This window comes from Carcharodon carcharias, chromosome 1 (assembly GCF_017639515.1).
Source record: "Carcharodon carcharias isolate sCarCar2 chromosome 1, sCarCar2.pri, whole genome shotgun sequence".
Taxonomy (NCBI): Eukaryota; Metazoa; Chordata; class Chondrichthyes; order Lamniformes; family Lamnidae; genus Carcharodon; species Carcharodon carcharias.
Window position 1 is genome coordinate 30,077,676 of NC_054467.1, and position 18,081 is coordinate 30,095,756.

The window sequence follows — 18,081 nt, forward strand, 5'->3', positions numbered from 1 at the left end:
TCCTTCACAGCCCCTGGTAAGTTTTACTGGTGCTGAGGGCACTCTCACATAAAAGACCTGTGTGTTGTGTTCTGTTGAAAGGAGAAAGTTTAATGTCTTAAATGTTGTTTTAATACGGAACAAGTGTGGTGTGTATTTAAATTAAGATCATTGGCAAATTCCTAGAGATTTTAACATCTATAAACTTTAAATTAAGCTCACTGTGACGGTCAGTTCTGTTACAAGTATACCAGAGCAACTGCATTCAGCTCGCATTTGATAGATGGGACAAAGTGACAAAAAGGCAAGGGAAGGAAGCAGCAAGGGAAACAGGTGAAACAAATGGGCCAGGGTCTGGCAGTACAAGGAACCCAGCATGTAGAACATGAATGCTTCCCAAACTATAATGGAGGGAGAGTTTAATTGCTTTGTTCAATGGTACTCTCGAAAAGCCTGTGGATGGAACTGAGGTGTCCGCTTCACAGTAGCAGTTGAAATGATATTAGTGGTATAGTCTGAAGATTCTCAAAATATTTTGCAATCAATCTCCTCCACAAAAAAGCACAAAATAGTTAACAAGACCCAGAAATATCACTTTCACTGTTCCAATGTAAACCATTATTTCGAAATTCTTGCCATACGGACCTTATTCCTCTTGTCATGATTTTTGTTACATATTTTATTTTGAATTAAAAATTTGTTCTTCACAATGAGGATAGTTTGCCATAAAATCTTTATGCTGTTGTCTCATGATCAGTCACAGTATTTAAGCACTTTCTGAAAATATTGGACATGCAGCAGGAAATAGTGGTTGTACAATACTTGTTACACGTCAACCGGACACCTAGGGTACCACAGGAGAAAGCCAACATTGAGTTTCTTCCTCACTTAAAAATAAAATTCTATCTGTAATTTTTTTTAAAATTATTCATTCATGGGATGTGGGCTTCGCTGGCTGGGCCAGCATTTATTGCCCATCCCTAGTTGCCCTTGAGAAGGTGGTGGTGACTGCCTTCTTGAACCACTGCAGTCTATGTGGTCTAGGTAATATTTTTCTTATTTTATATTCTCAGCCACATTAGTTTACTGGTGAATATAGAACAATCCAAATCTTCACAACCACTATCAAATGTGGCCACCAAAAAGTGCACTTGCAGAAAGGGGTTCATGCAGATGAGCTTTATCAGTGACATCATACAACTTAACAGAGATAGAGAAATGTTGCTTTTTGGGGAACATTTGAATGTAAATATCAGTCTATATCATGATTCATATCCATATATCATGATAAATATGGATGAGGAAGGCCATCACAAAGTCCAATTATTTCTTAGTTGCATCTTACTGGGGAATCAAAGCACAGGAACCACCACTAACAGATGGTTCTTTACATGACTTTGTAATGCAGTAAAGATTTACAGATGTAAAATGTACACTTACTTGACCATGTTATATAAGCATACTGCATGAATCAGCAATAAGGTCTTCAATAATTCAGTAAGTCAATTGCTAAGATGAATACACTGCTGTTAAACACATTGAGTGCTTTAATTTGTTCAAGGTCCCTATTGACAAATAGAATCTGTATGTTTTTGGAGCCTATATAAGAACCATATAGTAGATAACTGCAGAATCACTTTTGAAATATAACAGATGCTGTAATAGTGCAGGATTTTAAGTAGGATTAAGGTTACCTCAATGACCAATCAAATCGTATGTTGTAACATCAATAATCTGCTTTAAGATATTAATGCAATGCTAACTCAAACAAATACGATTTCTATTTTCTATTCTGTTTTAACAGAAAATGGTTATGTTTCATAATTTATTGTATGGATTAATTCCACTGAAGGGAAACAGCATTTTGTTTAGTAAACCTTTCAAAAAAAAGATAAATGTTAACCTTCAGTGGGTTGTTTGGTTGGTTCTACTTATTTGTAAATTGTTATACATTGTCTTTCCTTTCCTTCCGCTGTTTAAGTGAACACTGCGGCCTATTCCTGCAGGAAGTATATGAGGGAATGCTGTTGATCACAAGCTGATGACGTGAATGCCACAAAATCCTGACTTTGACAATACAACAAAACAGCAGCGGTGAAGTCTAAAGAGACTTATCATTGAATTCCCCATTCCTCCCTAGACTTTACATGGTGGCTTCTTGTGATAGCAGAGATTCAGAACTCAACACGTGGGAAATTACTGGAGAAAACCCACCTCCCAATACTGTGGCAAGTTCTGCTTTGTTTGGTTTGTGTGAGTTTGAATAAGAAAATTTCCAGCAACCCATTCTTTCTTCAAAATGCATTAATTCACAGTATAAGTTAATGCATAACAGTATGACCATTTTTTCGATTTGACATGTCAATCAATATGCTTACCTCTAATATGCAACACATCTGTGAACTCTGCTTGTGTTAAAAACAGTACCTAACCAGAAAAGCTCACCTCAAATCCACAGGCACTTCTAAAACTGCCATTATAACTATTTTGCTAATGTTGAAAATAGGAATGTTCTCAAAAGTTTATAAACTAACTGCAACATTTTATTTCAATTTCCAAAGTGCTTGTGACAAAGCCAAGAATTCCACATTATTGTACGATCATTTGCTATAGATCACAAGCTGATGATGTGAATGCCACAAAATCCTGACAGTACAACAAAAAAGCAAAAGGAGGCTTAGAGCTGGTTGCTTAGTCATGAAATCGGCATCATGTGAATGTCAAAATTCATTAGTATTTTTAAACACGGTTCAAAATAAGCCAGAGAAGAGCCAGCGACCCAAAAGGTAAGTATACAGGTTGCTTTTTACCCTAAAGTACTGCAAAGCATTTCATTAATATTATAAATGCATTATGCCTTTCTCCTTTACACAGCATACTGTTAAAGTAAGAAAACTGCTATAAGACATGGTGGGATGGTGGGTGGAAATGGTTAGGTTTCAGTTGGTCCAAATATCACACACCATGTAATAGACAGAATTTGCTATGATAAAAAGAGGGCTTGTGTGAGCACAAAGCATGCACTTTAAAAAGTTTTGCTCTCCAAAACTCCTCAAGTGCAATTTATAGCACATGTTGCAAGCGTTTTGAAAATTGTCCTGTTCATTTACACTAAGATTCCTGTGATTCAGAGAAAGCTCTCGCTGAAATGGTGACTCTATTTCAGTGTGTTGCATTCTCCCGCAGAACAAGATTAGAAGAAAACACCAAACAAAAACAATAATTAAAAGAATTTGTGAAAATCCAGTTGGTTTTCTTATTCTAGTTGTTCCAGGATAATGCTTGAAGTTTCCTACCTACTGTAGCGGAACTCTGTTCAGCTTTGATCAGAAAGCTTTACTGCACTAGGCCTCCCCTGTTTGTCCGAGCATTGTGTAGCGTTGAAGGCTAAATCTAAACTGGAGGCCAAGGATTTTAGATTACTGAAAGAAAACAAGGTAGAAATGCCTCAAACCCTCAGTGCTTCCCCCTCCTGACGGAAAATCACATTTCAAAAGCAGTTGTACATTGTTGTGCCTTGCTGCTTTTTTTAAATCCAGAGGATGGCCAGTGTATCTTGTCCTAGCTTAAGGTGTAAACTCATGTTGAGGACCTGCTTTGATTCCAATCTCTCAGTGTACGAAATTCATCTCTACTCAACAACAACTTGTATTTATATACCATCTTTAATGTATTAAAAAATCCAAGGCACTTCATGGGAGCATTAAAAGTAAAATTTGACACCGAGCACATGTAGCAATATTAGACAGACAGCAGCCAAAAGCTTGGTCAAAGGGGTCATTTTTAAGGAACGTCTTAAAGGAGAAAAGGGAGGTAGAGGGGCAAAGATGTTCAAGAACACAAGAAATTGGAATAGACCATTCGATCCCTTGACCTGCTCCATCATTCAATACAATCGTGCCTCACCTTCTACTTCAACTCAACTTTCCTGCTCATTCCCCATATCCCTTGATTCCCTGAGAGATCAAAAACTATCAATCTCAGTCTTGAATATACTCAACAATGGAGCATCTACAACCCTCTGGGACAGACAATTCCCAACATTCATAACCCTGAGTGAAGAAATTTCTCTTCATCTCAGTTCTAAATACTCGACCCCTTATCCTTAGACAATGCCTCCGTGTTCTAAATTTCCCAGCCAGGAGAAACAACCTCTCAGTTGTCTAACCTGTCAAACCCTTTCAAAATATTGAAAGTTTCAATGTGGCCACCTCTCATTCTTCTAAGTTCCAGAAAGTTTAGGCCCAATTTACTCAGCCTTTCATCATTGGGCAACCCTTTAGGAACCAATCCGGTGAACCATTACTGCACCACCTCCAAGGCAAGTATATCCTTTCTTAAATTTGGAGACCTAAACTGCACAGTACTCCAGGTGTGGTCTCACCAAAGCCCTGCATAACTGTTGCAAGACTTCTTTATTCTTATACACCCCTTGCAATAAAGGCAAACATGCCATTTGCCTTCCTAATTGCTTGCTGAGCCTACATGTTAACTTTGTGTTCTTTGTTCGAGTGCATTCAAGTCTCTCTGAACATCAACATTTACAAATTTCATTTTTTTTTAAATATATCCTGCTTTTCTATTCTTACTAACAAGTGAATAACTTCACACTTGCCCACATTATACTCCATTTGCCACCATGTTGCCCACTCACTTAACCTGTCTATATCTCTTTGCAGCCTTGTTGTGTCCTCCTCACAGCTTACACAACTTCCTAACTTTCTATCATCAGAAAACTTAGACACATTACTCTCGGTCTCTTCATCTAAGTCATTAATATAGATTGTGAATAGCTGAGGGCCCAGCACTAATCCTTGTGGCACTCCATTAGTCACAGTCTGATAATTTATCCCATTTTTTGCTTCCTGTCCGTCTGTTAACCAGTGTTTCATCCACACTAATATCTTACCCTTAACTCCATGAGTCCTTACCTTGCATATTAAGCCTTTGTGTGACACCTTATCAAATGCCTTTTGGAACTCCAGGTATACTACATCTATTGATTCCCATTTAACTACCCTACATGTTTCCTTGCTCCATCCTTTCTTGAATAGCAGTGTTTGCTAACTTTCAATCAGCTAGGTCTGTTCTAGAATCTAGAAAATTCTGGAAAACATAATCAGTGCATCCACTGTCTTTGCTACTATCTCTTTTAGAATGCTAGAATGTAAACCATCAGGTCCTAGGATTTGTCAGCTTTTAGTCCCTTATGTTTCTCCAATACTCTGTGCATTAATTATTTTAAATTCTGCACTTATTGGTCCCTTAGTTAACCCCTATTTCTGGTATGTAACTTGTGTCTTCTACGGTGAAGACAGACACAAAATATTTATTGAACACCTCTGCCAATTCTTCATTCCCCATGATAACTTTTCCTGACTGCATTTAAGAGACCAATGTTTACTTTAGGTACGCTGTTCCTTTTTACTTACTTGTAAAAGCTCTTACAATCTGCCTTTATATTCCTAGCTAGTATACTTTCTTTTTACAACTTTCTGGTCACCCTTTGCTGGTTTCTAAAATGCTCTCACTCCTCAGGTTTACTATTATTTGCACCTTCATCCCCATTTAACTTAAGTCTCTTCCTTTAATCTAAATTCTTTACTCAGCCAAGGATGTATCTTTCTCACTGCGATTTTTAAAAAAATTGAATTAAAACATAGAACACCTCCTGGAAATCCCCCTCCAAGTCACTCACTGCCCTGACTTGGAAATATATCGCTGTTCCTTCACTGTCGCTGGGTCAAAATCCTGGAAATCCTTTCCTAACAGAATTGTCGCTGTACCTACACCATCTGGACTGCTGTGGTTCAAGAAGGCAGCTCACCACCACCTTCTCAAGGGCAACTATGGATGGGCAATAAATGCTGGCCCAGCCAGCGAAGCCCACATCCCGTGAATGAATAAAAAAACTTATGTTGTTTTAGTTACAAGCTCCACTCATTTCTTGCTTAATGATTTGTCCAATGGTATACTACTGTTAGGGGACCGACACAACTCCCACCAGCATTTTCTAATCCTTTTTATTCATAATCCTGAAGCATACTGTTACAAAACCATGCTCATGATGAATGACTTCATGCACTTACTAACTGAAAACCACTGATAGAATTTTAAGTAGATTGAGGCAACTTTCCAGTGACTTGAAACTGCGGATTCAAGATGGCTGAATATTTTGCATCATTGTACATGACAAATTTCAAAGCCATTATTCAAGCCAACCTGTCTAGAAAACCCCAGCAGAGACAACTACCTTTAAGTAGTGCAAATGGAATCATCTCATAACCCATTCATAGAACATCCAGACAATCACTTGGGTGGGGACTATGCCTTAAATGCACTCACTTCAGACCATGAACTCTGGCTGAGAAAGGAATTTACCCAACCATCGTCTAATCCGAAACCATCCACCTGGAATACACTAACCATGACTATATTTGGGTAACTTTTTTTCTTTATTCTTTCGCGGGATTTGGGCACTGCTGGCAAGACCAGCATTTGTAGTCCATCCCTAACTGCCCTTGAACTGAACTTGCTAGGTCATTCAGAGGGCAGTTAAATCTCAACCACTTTGCTGTGGGTCTGGAATCACAGATAGGACAGACCAGGTAAGGATGGCAGATTTCCTTTCCTAAAAGACATTGGTGAACCAACTGGGCAGTTGATGAGAGGGTCACGTGACAAACTAGTTTACTCTCTCTTATGTTTTAAGGAACTCCAGGTAAGGCACAGAAGCAGAAAAGATACCGAAGTGGGAAAGTCCATGTTTAGGGCTTCCTCTATCTCTCAATCCATCTTGCAAGCTCAAACCCTGTCTGCTGTTTGACTGTCCACGTGCCAAAGGCAGATGTTTTTAAAAGCATCAACCCAGCAGCTGCTGACACCAGAAGAACAGGTAAGCCACCCATCTACATCTTTAAACTGCCTCGATGCCAAAACCAGAAGGACCATTGAGCTCAGCCTGGATCCAACCAAGTTAGATCCGACCAACCTATGAGAACGATATAACTTTAAACTTTATTGGGCTTTCAGATACCACTCAATCTATCCTCCCACTCCGTAATCTATTTTTTTGTGTGTGTGTGAACCTGAATGCATGTGAGGGGGAAGGTTGGAGTGTTTTTTATTACTTTGCTTAGACCGGGTTAAGTATAATAAATACTATTCTCTTTCTTTTTAAAAAAAACGCATGGAAACCCATCTGATTGTGGCTTTTATAGTCACAGCACGTGAACAGTTAAACACTCAGTGAATTGGCAAGCATATCCTTTCTTAAAAAACCTATTGCAGCCAAATGAAGAGTATGGAAGAGAGAAGCCATTCTACCCTTCCTCACCTGATCGTAACAGTACTGACTCTACTTCCTTACCTTCTTAGCTAACGTATTTTCTCACTGTTGTCCTTATATTATCCTTTACTATCGGGGCTGCTCTCCTTCCTTTTCCATTCTGTCTGTCTTTTTGAAATATTGGGCAGGATTTTTCAGTCGGCTTGCCCGACACGCCAACAAGTAAAATGTAGCACGATGATGTAGGGCATGCGTCCCGATGTCATCGCGCCAAGTAGCGATGTTTCGTTCGTTGGGTGCGCACCAGAGTCAGCTGTGCACCCACCGATATGTAAACGGCCTATTAAGGCCACTAAGGACCTCATTAAGGTTATTGTAAATGCTGCCCGTCCAACCTTGAGGTTGGTGGGCAGGAGAAAAGGCCAAGCGGCCTTCGCGCTTTTTTAGCAAACCTCATTCACAAGCAGGATTAGGTTTCCTAAAGATTTTATTAAATAAATAAATACATTTTCATAAATATAAAAACATGTCCCATCTCAATGAGGGGACATGTTTAAACAAATTTATAAACCCTTTATTTAATCATTTCAGCAGCCCTTCAATCTCCACGAGGCAGCTCCGTGCATCAGGAAGATTGAAGCGCTCCTTCGCCTGCATGCGCATAAGGGCGCTGGCCCTGACTCTCCTTCCTCCCCCCGCCCACACAGGTAGCGCTGAGCGCTGAGCGCTACCGCTCACGTATTACACTGGGCTGGCCTTAATTGGCCCGCCTGCGTAAAATTGTGGCGCAGAGCTAATCACAGGCAGCAATCGGCTCTGTGACCGCCCCTGCTCACTCCCGCCAACCCCGCCCGACAACTGAAAAATTCTGCCCATTGTGTACCCTGGATTATATATTTCCCAACCAAGGTCATTTTGTAGCCATGGGCTGGAGTTTTAGACCCAGATGAGGTCAGACATGGAGGCCAGTGGGTGCAGAATTTTATGCAACTCACTAGTGTGCTGGTTTGCTGGCCCTGGGGTCATTTCCCGGAGGCTAGGTGGCAGTGGGCAGGGCCACCCACCCACCAGCAATGGATAGACACTTAACAGTAAAGGTCATTTAAAGTCTATTGTCAGAAAATTCCAGTCAGCCTCTAATATATCAGGACTCGGTCAGTAACCTGGAAGCATCTTCCAGACTGCAGACCGGGGCCAGCACTTCCATGGGGCATGGATTGGCCAGAAAGAAGTCACCCCCAGGAAGCCACAGAGAGACTGCTTCAATGGTCTCACCATGCAGTGGGGTTGGGAGGGGTGGGGACGTGTGGCGGATGGGAGAGGTGATGCCGGTAAAGTCCTGGTGTCAATGTAAAATGGCCGTAAATTGGCCAGTTAATTGAGTTAATCAGCTGCCCGCCTCTGATATCAGGCCGCCAAGCCGCTGTCATTCCTGCTTCTGCAATATCACTTGGCAACAGGAAAATATTGGGCTTCCCTCCCTTCACCTTCCTGCACCATTTTACAAGCCCTCCTGCTTCTCAGGGTGCTGGTAAAATTCCAGCACGAGCATTCTGATAATTTAGCAACAGTGGAGGAGTTGAGAGAAGTGGTAGTGAGGTCGACTAGGTATCATTGGCAAATATATAGAATATGATACAAAAACAGAATTACCTGGAAAAACTCAGCAGGTCTGGCAGCGTCGGCGGAGAAGAAAAGAGTTGATGTTTCGAGTCCTCATGACCCTTCAACAGAGGATATGTAGAATATGATGCTCTGCTTTTAGGATAATGATGCCAAGGGGAATGAGAAATGAGAGCAAGCCAAGGACCTTGAAGGACCCCAGAGGTAACAGTGTAGGGTTGGGAAGAGAAGCCATTCGAAGTGATATGTTGGTTATGACTTGATAGATTTGTTTTTGTTTTTTCCAATAATTTATATAGATTTTTCTTTTCCCGCCTATTTCCATTATTTTTAAATGTATTCCACCCATCATTTATTTCACCCCACCCCCACTAGAGCTACCTTGCTTGTCATGCTCTCCACTCTTAATTGGCACATTCTTTTAGATAATATCACCACCTTCAACACCTCTTTGTTCTTTTATCTGTGATATCTTTTGGTTATCTCTTCCTATCACTGCTTGCTTGTCCCCCCGCCCCCCACCTTACACCAGCTTATATTTCTATATTAGTTCTACTTAGTTCTGTTGAAGGGTCATGAGGACTCGAAATGTCAACTTTGCTCTTCTCTGCCAATGCTGCCAGACCTGCTGAGTTTTTACAGGTATTTCTGTTTTTGTTTTAGATAAGAATGGAACCAGACAAGTGCAGTCCCACCCAGCTGGATAACTGTGTAGTGGTGTTGGAGGAGGATGATGTGATCACTTGTCCAAAGGCAGACAGGTCAAGAAGGATGAGAAAGGATAATTTTCCCTTGTCACAGTCACATTCATTCATTCATGACTCTAGTAAGAGGTTAAAAATGCTTGATTTTAAAAATAGGGCCATCATGGATAATGGAAAGTTTTATTTCTATAAATCTTAGAAGTAAAATGGTCAGGGTTGTCTAGAATTATTTTGTGACTGGCTCGGTAGGGCAGTCATCAAGCTGTAAGTCTTGCAACCATTTTAACAAATTAATAAATGTAAGGTTTTGTAACTTGCATTCCTTAGTTGCGATTACAGTAAAATCACATATTCAATATTTCATCAGTCCAAAACCACAAAAAGTATGGAATGAATTGCTCTCTAAAGTTTGTATTGCATTCTTGATTTTAATAAAAATAATCTCCCCATCTCTCACCATAAATAATAATTTATTTGCTTAGAAAAAGAAGTAATAAAATGGGTTTATTGAGGTTGTTATTTCTCTAATGTTTTTGAAAAGGCACATGTGAAGAAATGAAGAGGGTCTATTCAGAAATATATATCATACTTGGGCACGCTTACACCCAGAACTTAGCACCATATCTGAATTGGACCACCAACTTCCTCCATTGAATGTGGGTTTGATTGCTAATAATTAACAAATACCTCAGGGCATTTGACAGGACGAGCTTCAGTGTAGCTATATGATGCAGCTATGTGGTAACACATTGGCACTGCCTATGATTTAAGATTCTGTGGACTGGATTTTTCAGTGCGCAGGGGTCCCTGCCCTCCCCTCACAAAACAGTCAGGGGCAAGCCCACCCCTCATTCCAGTGGCTTGCTCTGTAGGGATTGAACTACCATTGATGAATGGACATGACAGGACTGCAGAGCTTTGATCTGATCTATTGATTATGGAACTTCTGATGAAAGGTTATTGTTGTGTTCAATTGTTCAGTTGTTTTGTGTTTGATTATGTCTGGTAAGTGATCTGTGCTTGATAGGCTAGGCCTGGGTGTGGACTCAGAGCTAAGTGAAAAGAAACCACAGAAGCTACGAGAAGCTAGAGCTGAGATAAGCATGAGTGCAGGCATCTTACAATTGCAGACATGTTTTAAATATCTTGTTACACACTTAAAAACTAGTGTCATTTCTGCATTTCTGTGAGCTATATAAAATATACAACAAAATTGGCAATGAGGATGGTTGAAAAAGTTTAATTTGCCAACTCCAGCAGCATTCCCTTCATTGCTGGGAGATCCAGTCATGCCGTGGAAGTGATGGATTTCAGGGTTCAAGATCTATCTGCTCACTACAGGGATGGACAGTCCTGATATAGCAGCAATCCATAAGAAGGCAATGCTTGTACATTGACTCAGAGCAGAAGGCCAGTGAATATTCGAGCAGCTCACAGAGGACACGTCTGCATTTGATGCAGTGGTAAGTGCTCTTGAAAAATACTTCTGTCCAAATACTTCTGGTGTGATGATTAAGCAATTATATATTCCATCAGAGATGCCAGGAAAATGTTGAATGCATTAAACTATACGTGACAGTGTTTGTGGACGCCAGTTGGCTTCTACATGTAGAGTTGGCACACTAACCAACAAACTAATTGATGCCAAATTAATTGAAAAGACTTCAATTCCACAAATTAGAGAATGTCTCCTCCTTGGAAAAGGACTTTTGCAGTCCAAATTGAATCTACCATGTTTGATTCAAAGAGGTTATACAGAAATGCACTGTCATACTCAGGATTGCAGACACAACTAGTCCAACCAGCTCACATGCAAGGGTCCCCAGCATGGTCAGATACTTTCAAAACTGTGCCCAAGTTATGGAAATGCTCAACAATTCCTAACGCCATGTCCAGCTTGAGGGAAGAAGTGTGACTCACTCATAAAGTGGAAACATTTCACAGAAGTGTAAAAGTTGAAAGAGAGGGCTTCATCTGTTCGACACATGGAGGAGTCTCTTCCTGAGAGTGAGGTACAATACGTCTACACCATCATGAATGGTAAAGTTTAAGGATCAGTTTAAGGATTGCTCAGTCAAGATCGTGGGCATCTCTATGCTGCTTCTCATCGATGTTGGTGCGAAAATATCTATTTTGAGTGACACATTTTACTATCGGTATTTTTTGTGCTCTCTTTTCTTTCACTTCTGGGACAGACAATTTTCAAGCTTATGATGACTCAATTATTCTGATTTTGGGGACAACCACAGTTCCAGTTCTTTATTCTTTCATGGGATGTGGGCATCACTGACAGGCTGAGTATTTGTTGTCCACTCTAATTGTCCTTGGTCTTGCTAGGCCATTTCAGAGGGCAGTTAAGATCCAACCAGATTGGTGTGGGTCTGGAGTCACATGTGGGCCATACGAACATACAAATTAGGAGCAGGAGTAGGCCCCTCGGCCCCTGGAGCTGCTCCGCCATTCAATAAGATCATGGCTGATCTGAATGTTATCTCAACCCCAGATTCTGCCCACCCCCGATAATCTTTCACCCCCTTGTTAAGCAAGAATCTATCTAGCTCTGTCTGTTATGACACAGCAGTTGGCAAAGGCCAAGTTGTTTAAATCCCAGAGGAAAATTTGAACAACTGTCATAACAAATATTTTCAACCAGTATGTTTGAGATGCAGCTCTAAATTCAGAAATAAAAACACAAAGCCTGAAGAGGTTTTATATATAAACTAAATTAAACATTTATTAATTTAACAAGATTTTAAACACATTCACATGTCTACAAATTACTACCATAACAACTTTTAAGCAAATCCCAAAACTTATCATCCCAGGTAAATCTTCACCAAGGCAACAATAACCCATAGGGCAGGATATTTCCTTTGGTGGGCAGGCTGGGCAGGCGCAGGCAGAGATGGTCGCGGAGCTGATCGTTGCCCGCAATTGGCTCTGCACCACCATTTTATGTGGGCGGGCCATTTAAGGCCCACCCAGCGTAATACGCGATCAATGGCACTCACTGATACCTGTATGAGTGGCGGGGGAGGAGGGAGAGTCAGGGCCAGCGCTCTTTCACGCATGTAGGCAAAAGAGCGCAACAATCTCCCTGAGGCACAGAGCTGCCTCAGGAAGATTGAATGTATATTAAAATATTTAAAGAAATGATTTAAACATGTCTCCTTGTGTGACTGTGTCATATGAATGGGGACATGTTTTTATATTTATGAAAATTTATTTATTTAATAAAAGCTTCAGGAAACCTCATCCCGCTAGTGAATGAGGTTTCCTGAAGAACGCGAAGGCCGCTTGGGCTTTTTGCCTGCCCGCCAGCCTTAAGGTTGGACGGGCAGTGTTCACAAGTGGTTCAATTAAGTTATTAATGGCCTTAATAGGCCATTTTCTTTCGGCGGGCACGCAGCTGACTCCAGCACAAGTTCGCTGAACAAAATCACATTGGGACGCACACCCGATGAAATCACTCGTCATTTTACGCCTCAGCATGTCGGGCCTGCCCCTGCACGCCGACTGGAAAATTCTGCACATAGATTTTAAACAGACACCAGGCAATTCAAAATGAGGTCCCTTGCAATTTGGTTCCTTTGCAGACACAGCTGTAGGGCTTACAGGCCACTTAGATCTTACATGCCTCTGATCTGTACATACACAACTCCTTTTTGTTTATACCTAGCCTTCTCTTTGAATGTAAATTCTCCTTGTATCACTAGGTCTTTGAATTCCACCTCTTCCAACAATAAAACCCCTTTCATAGCACCAATTTTATTAGTAATATAAACACATTGCTTGGTGTCTTCTAGCTAGGTGCAAGATTTTACTCCCTTCTTTTGAATGGTTTATTCAACAACTGCAAATGTGCTCTTTACCTTCTAGCCTTACGGTTATCTAAGTAACATCTCAAACTACTATACATCAAAGCATCCAGACTAGCTGGCTTTAATCCAATTAAGCCACACGCAGACACTGACTCTATTACAAGTGCAATTTTAAAATAATTTCCAATAACATTATATACATTAATATCTCTTCATGATATGTCTTAAAATATTCAAAGACTCTGCTTTCAGTGCCTTTTGAGGAAGAGAGTTCCAAAGACTCACAACCCTCTGAGAGAAAAAATTCTCCTCATCTCTGTCTTAAATGAACGACCCCTTATTTTTAAGCAGTGACTCCTTGTTCTAGATTCTCCCACAAGTGGAAACAATCTCTCCACACCCAACCTGCCAAGGCTCCTCAGGATCTGTAAGGTTTCAATTAAAATGCCTCTTACTCTTCTAAATTCCAGTGGAAAAAAGCCTAACCCGTCCAGTCTTTCCTCATAAGACAACCCGCCCATCCCTGGCATCAGTCTAGTAAACCTTCTCTTAACTAACACATTCATCTTTCTTTAAATAAGGAGACCAGTACTATACACAATACTCCAGATGTGGTCTCCCCAGTACTCTGTACAACTGAAGCATAACCGCCCTACTTTTCTAATCAATTCTCACAATAAATGATAACATTCTATTAGTTTTCCTAATTATCGGCTGTACCTGCATACTAACCTTTTGTGATTCATGCACTAGGATGCCCAGATCCCTCAGAATCTGAGCTCTGCAATCTCTCACCATTTAGATAATAAGCTTCTTTTTTATTCTTTCTGTCAAAATGAACAATTTCACATTTGCCCACATTATACTCCATTTGTCAGATCTTTGTCCACTCACTTAACCTACCTATGTCACTTTGTAGCATCCTTATGTCCTCTTCACAATTTACTTTCCTACCTATCTTTGTGTCATCAGCAAATTTAGCAACCATTCCTTCGGTCCCTTCATCCAAGTAATTTATATAAATTGTAAACAGTTGAGGCTCCAGCACTGATCCCTGTGGCACACAACTCATCACATTCTGCCAACTAGAAAAAGACCCATTTATTGCTATCCTCTGTTTCCTGTTAACTAGCCAATCTTCTATCCATGCCAATATCTTACCTCCTACACCATGAGCTTTTATTTTTTGCAATAACCTTTGATGTGGCACTTTATCAAATGCCTTCTGGAAATCTAAGTATAGTACATCCACTGGTTCCCCTTTATCCACAGCATATGTGACTCCTCCAAAGAACTTCAATAAATTGGTTAAATATGATTTCCCTTTTAGAAAACCATGTTGACTCTGCCAATTGGCTTGAATTTTTCTAAGTGCCCTGCTATAATATCTTTAATAATAGTTTCTAACATTTTCCCTAATCATGTGAAGTTTTGTTCTCATTGCTCATATTTATACTTTTCTCAGTTGATTGAATCATTAAGCTTTCCTTTTGGGAATAAAGAATATAGCTAAACTTGTGTGTTGAGTCTTTTCTTTTTGCAGCTTCTTATTGCCCCTTTGCATCTCACCTTCATTAAAGCATTCCAATGTAGGTGTCTGTTCCTTGATACTGTGACCTGGATTTCCACTGACTCGGATTGACTCGGGAGCCCTTTAAAAATGGCAGGCGGGTCCCGATTCAAGGATTCCCAATCCCATCCCCAGGCTGTCTAATTTTCAGGAGCACCTTTAAAGGGTGTGGGCTGGCTCCTGTTAAAAGCCTGCATCCGGCACTTCTGACCTGTCTGGCTCCATTGCAGGGATGGGCTTGTCCTACTCCTCCGCAATTTTCATGGAGTTGGACCGGGTTTCCAAAGAGTCATGGCTCACAGCCCCTGAGAGGAATCCCTAAAAGATAAGTTCAAAAGGTCCCCCTTATACCAAGCTCTGCCCTTCCACCCACTCCCTGTACCAGTCCTTTAGGGATTTCCTTCCCTAGAGGGGTCAGGTGGGATTTTCCTGACAATCAATGAAAGTTTCATATTCACCATTATTGACACTAGCTTTCAATTTCAGATTTGTTAATTAATTTGTTTTTTTCAATTCCACCAGCTGCCACGGTGGGATTTGTATCATGTCTCCAGAGCATTAACTTGGGCCCACTGGGTTACTAGTCCAGCGACATTACCAAAATGCCACCATCACCCAGCCTCTGAAACACCTATAGCCCTTAACATGCTAAAATATCCCTAAGCGCTTAAAAGTTAAAAGATTATTTGAGAATGCCTGCACATTCAAGCTGCCACATTACTTGGATCAGTTCATGGACTGTCCCTTTAATTCTGTGCGGAGTGCTGATTTGTAGCTCCACCCTTTTCAGTGAGTCACTGCAGAACAGCTAATTAATCCATGGGAGCAGCTCAATTCTGATGAGTTCAGCACAATCTTGAGAACACAGATACTTTAACTCTTAATAATTTTGACACATGGTGTTTACTTTTAACACACAGCTGTAACCTAAGAAAGGAACATTTGTAGACTTCAATCACTTGGCCTTAAATACCACAAAAGCAGCAAATTACAAATTTGACACCATTAATGAATTCTTGCTCACTCCGTATTCAGAAATATACAGTACAAACTTAATTGTAAATAAGGGCCTGGAAAATAGTTTAGACAGTCTGGAAGGGCAGATGGAATGTTTGGAGGCTCCAAATATCAATTCAATTTGGTTATTAGGCCTTACTTGTATAATTGTACTGAGATGCTGGTGCCTGTTGTACCTCCATGGACAGCTCAGCTGAGGGAAGAAAGGCTCAAATTTGGGCAGGCTTAACTCACCGATAGTGTCCATCAGTGAAGTTCTCAGAGGATGGTACAGCGTGTGCTGGCTGGTTTTGACCTGTGAAATCCAAGTTTAGAGCTGCTGTGACTAAGGTTGCTAACCCTCCAGGATTGACCTGGAATCTCCAGGAGTTAAAAATTAACTCCCTGGACAAAACTTGAACAAACCCAAGAGAAAAATATTATTTGAATACTTTAGTTGGCCAGTTGTAAAAATTATTGGAGATGAAAAAAATGCTGTTTGATTGGGCTGATAGGTTCAAGGCAGATATCGAAATTTCTAGGAATATACTCAACCCGAGTTGGCAATCCCCTGAGACTGAAGTTCCCAGTTCAGAGTTGCCACCTTCACATGCAACGAGAGTCCAAGAGACATGGGGCCTTTTAAAAGTGGCAGCAACTGGGGAGCCTAACCACATTTTGTGCGGTGCAGGGAATTTCTGACTATAGTCTCAGGGTAGCTATCATCAGAATTGAGGATTACTACTTGTTACAAGCTGGAGTGTTACCTGTGTTGCTATTAGTTATCAGTACAATTTCAATTAAGTGATTTATCATTGGTAGAATCATAGCTTCCCCTGCCTCTGACTTCCTGTCCTGTAAATTCCATACACCCACCCCCCACCCAACAAGTGAACTTAAGTTACCCTTCTTCATCTACTCATGGGTGACCTTGGAACATCTCACACAATGGCTACTGGTGCAAAACCACAAGCAAAAATTCTCAACTATAGAGGACCTAATCTAAATAAGGTAAAGGCAGTACATTTCTAGAGGTCATGTGATCAGATAACACATGATGGTGCATTGTGCAATCAAATACTGTGTTTAGAATGTCACATGATCAAACCTCCTGGATTATATTCAGCTGGAGTTGGTAACTCCAGTGGGTGTTTTGCAGGAGGGGGGGTCCATAATAGCAAGGCAGCACCTTCTGATTCCACATCAATTTTATAAAAATGAACTACTCTTGTCTTTTCAGTGATGATCATAGCTTAGAATGGGAGCACAGAGTGGAACAAGTGCTAACTTGAGAATTTGTTGCAGGTGAGAGTTTGGGACAGAGGGAGAAGGAAGCTGCTTTCTATACATTTTTTTCATCCTGTAGTAGCTGGTTACTGTTCAAAGATTTTAATTGGGTCAGCAGGTAGGCAATTGTTGAGTTTTTAAGATTTTATCCATCAATGGGCAGCAGTTTAAGCTGGTAGTGTGGTATTATTGCTTTAGTATTGCATTAAATTTATAGCTTAACTAGTTAAATTGCTTAATATAACTACAGATAACAGTTGTGATATTTCTAAACTTGAAACCCCAATTAGGTAAAGAAATCACAACAGAGATGGCAAGACAGGTGATGTGTTGCAGTTGTAGCATTTGAGTTAATGGTGGATACCAGTGTGATCCATGGCAACCACATCTGTAGAAAGTGTCTGCAGCTCGAGGAAATTCAGCTCAGAGTTGATGAGCTAGAGCCCAAGAATTTGAACATTGCAATGCATCAGGGAGGGGAAAGTTACTTAGACAATTTGTTCCAGGAGACAGTCACACCCCTTAAGCTAAATATTTCTAATTTGGTTTGTTAGGGACAGGAGGGTGTGACTGCGAGTGAGGCAGGTATACCAACAACAAGGTACAATGGAGGAGCCTCAGCCCCTGCAATTGTCCAACAGGTTCAAGGTTCTTGCAGTTTGTGTGGATGAGAGGAAGGATGACAGGGTGAATGAGCAAACTGACCACGGCACCATAATGCAGGGAGCCATTCAAATGCGGGGAGTAAAAAGGGATGTAATTGTGGTAGGGGACAGTATAGGCAGGGGGAATTGATACTGTTCTTTGCATCCA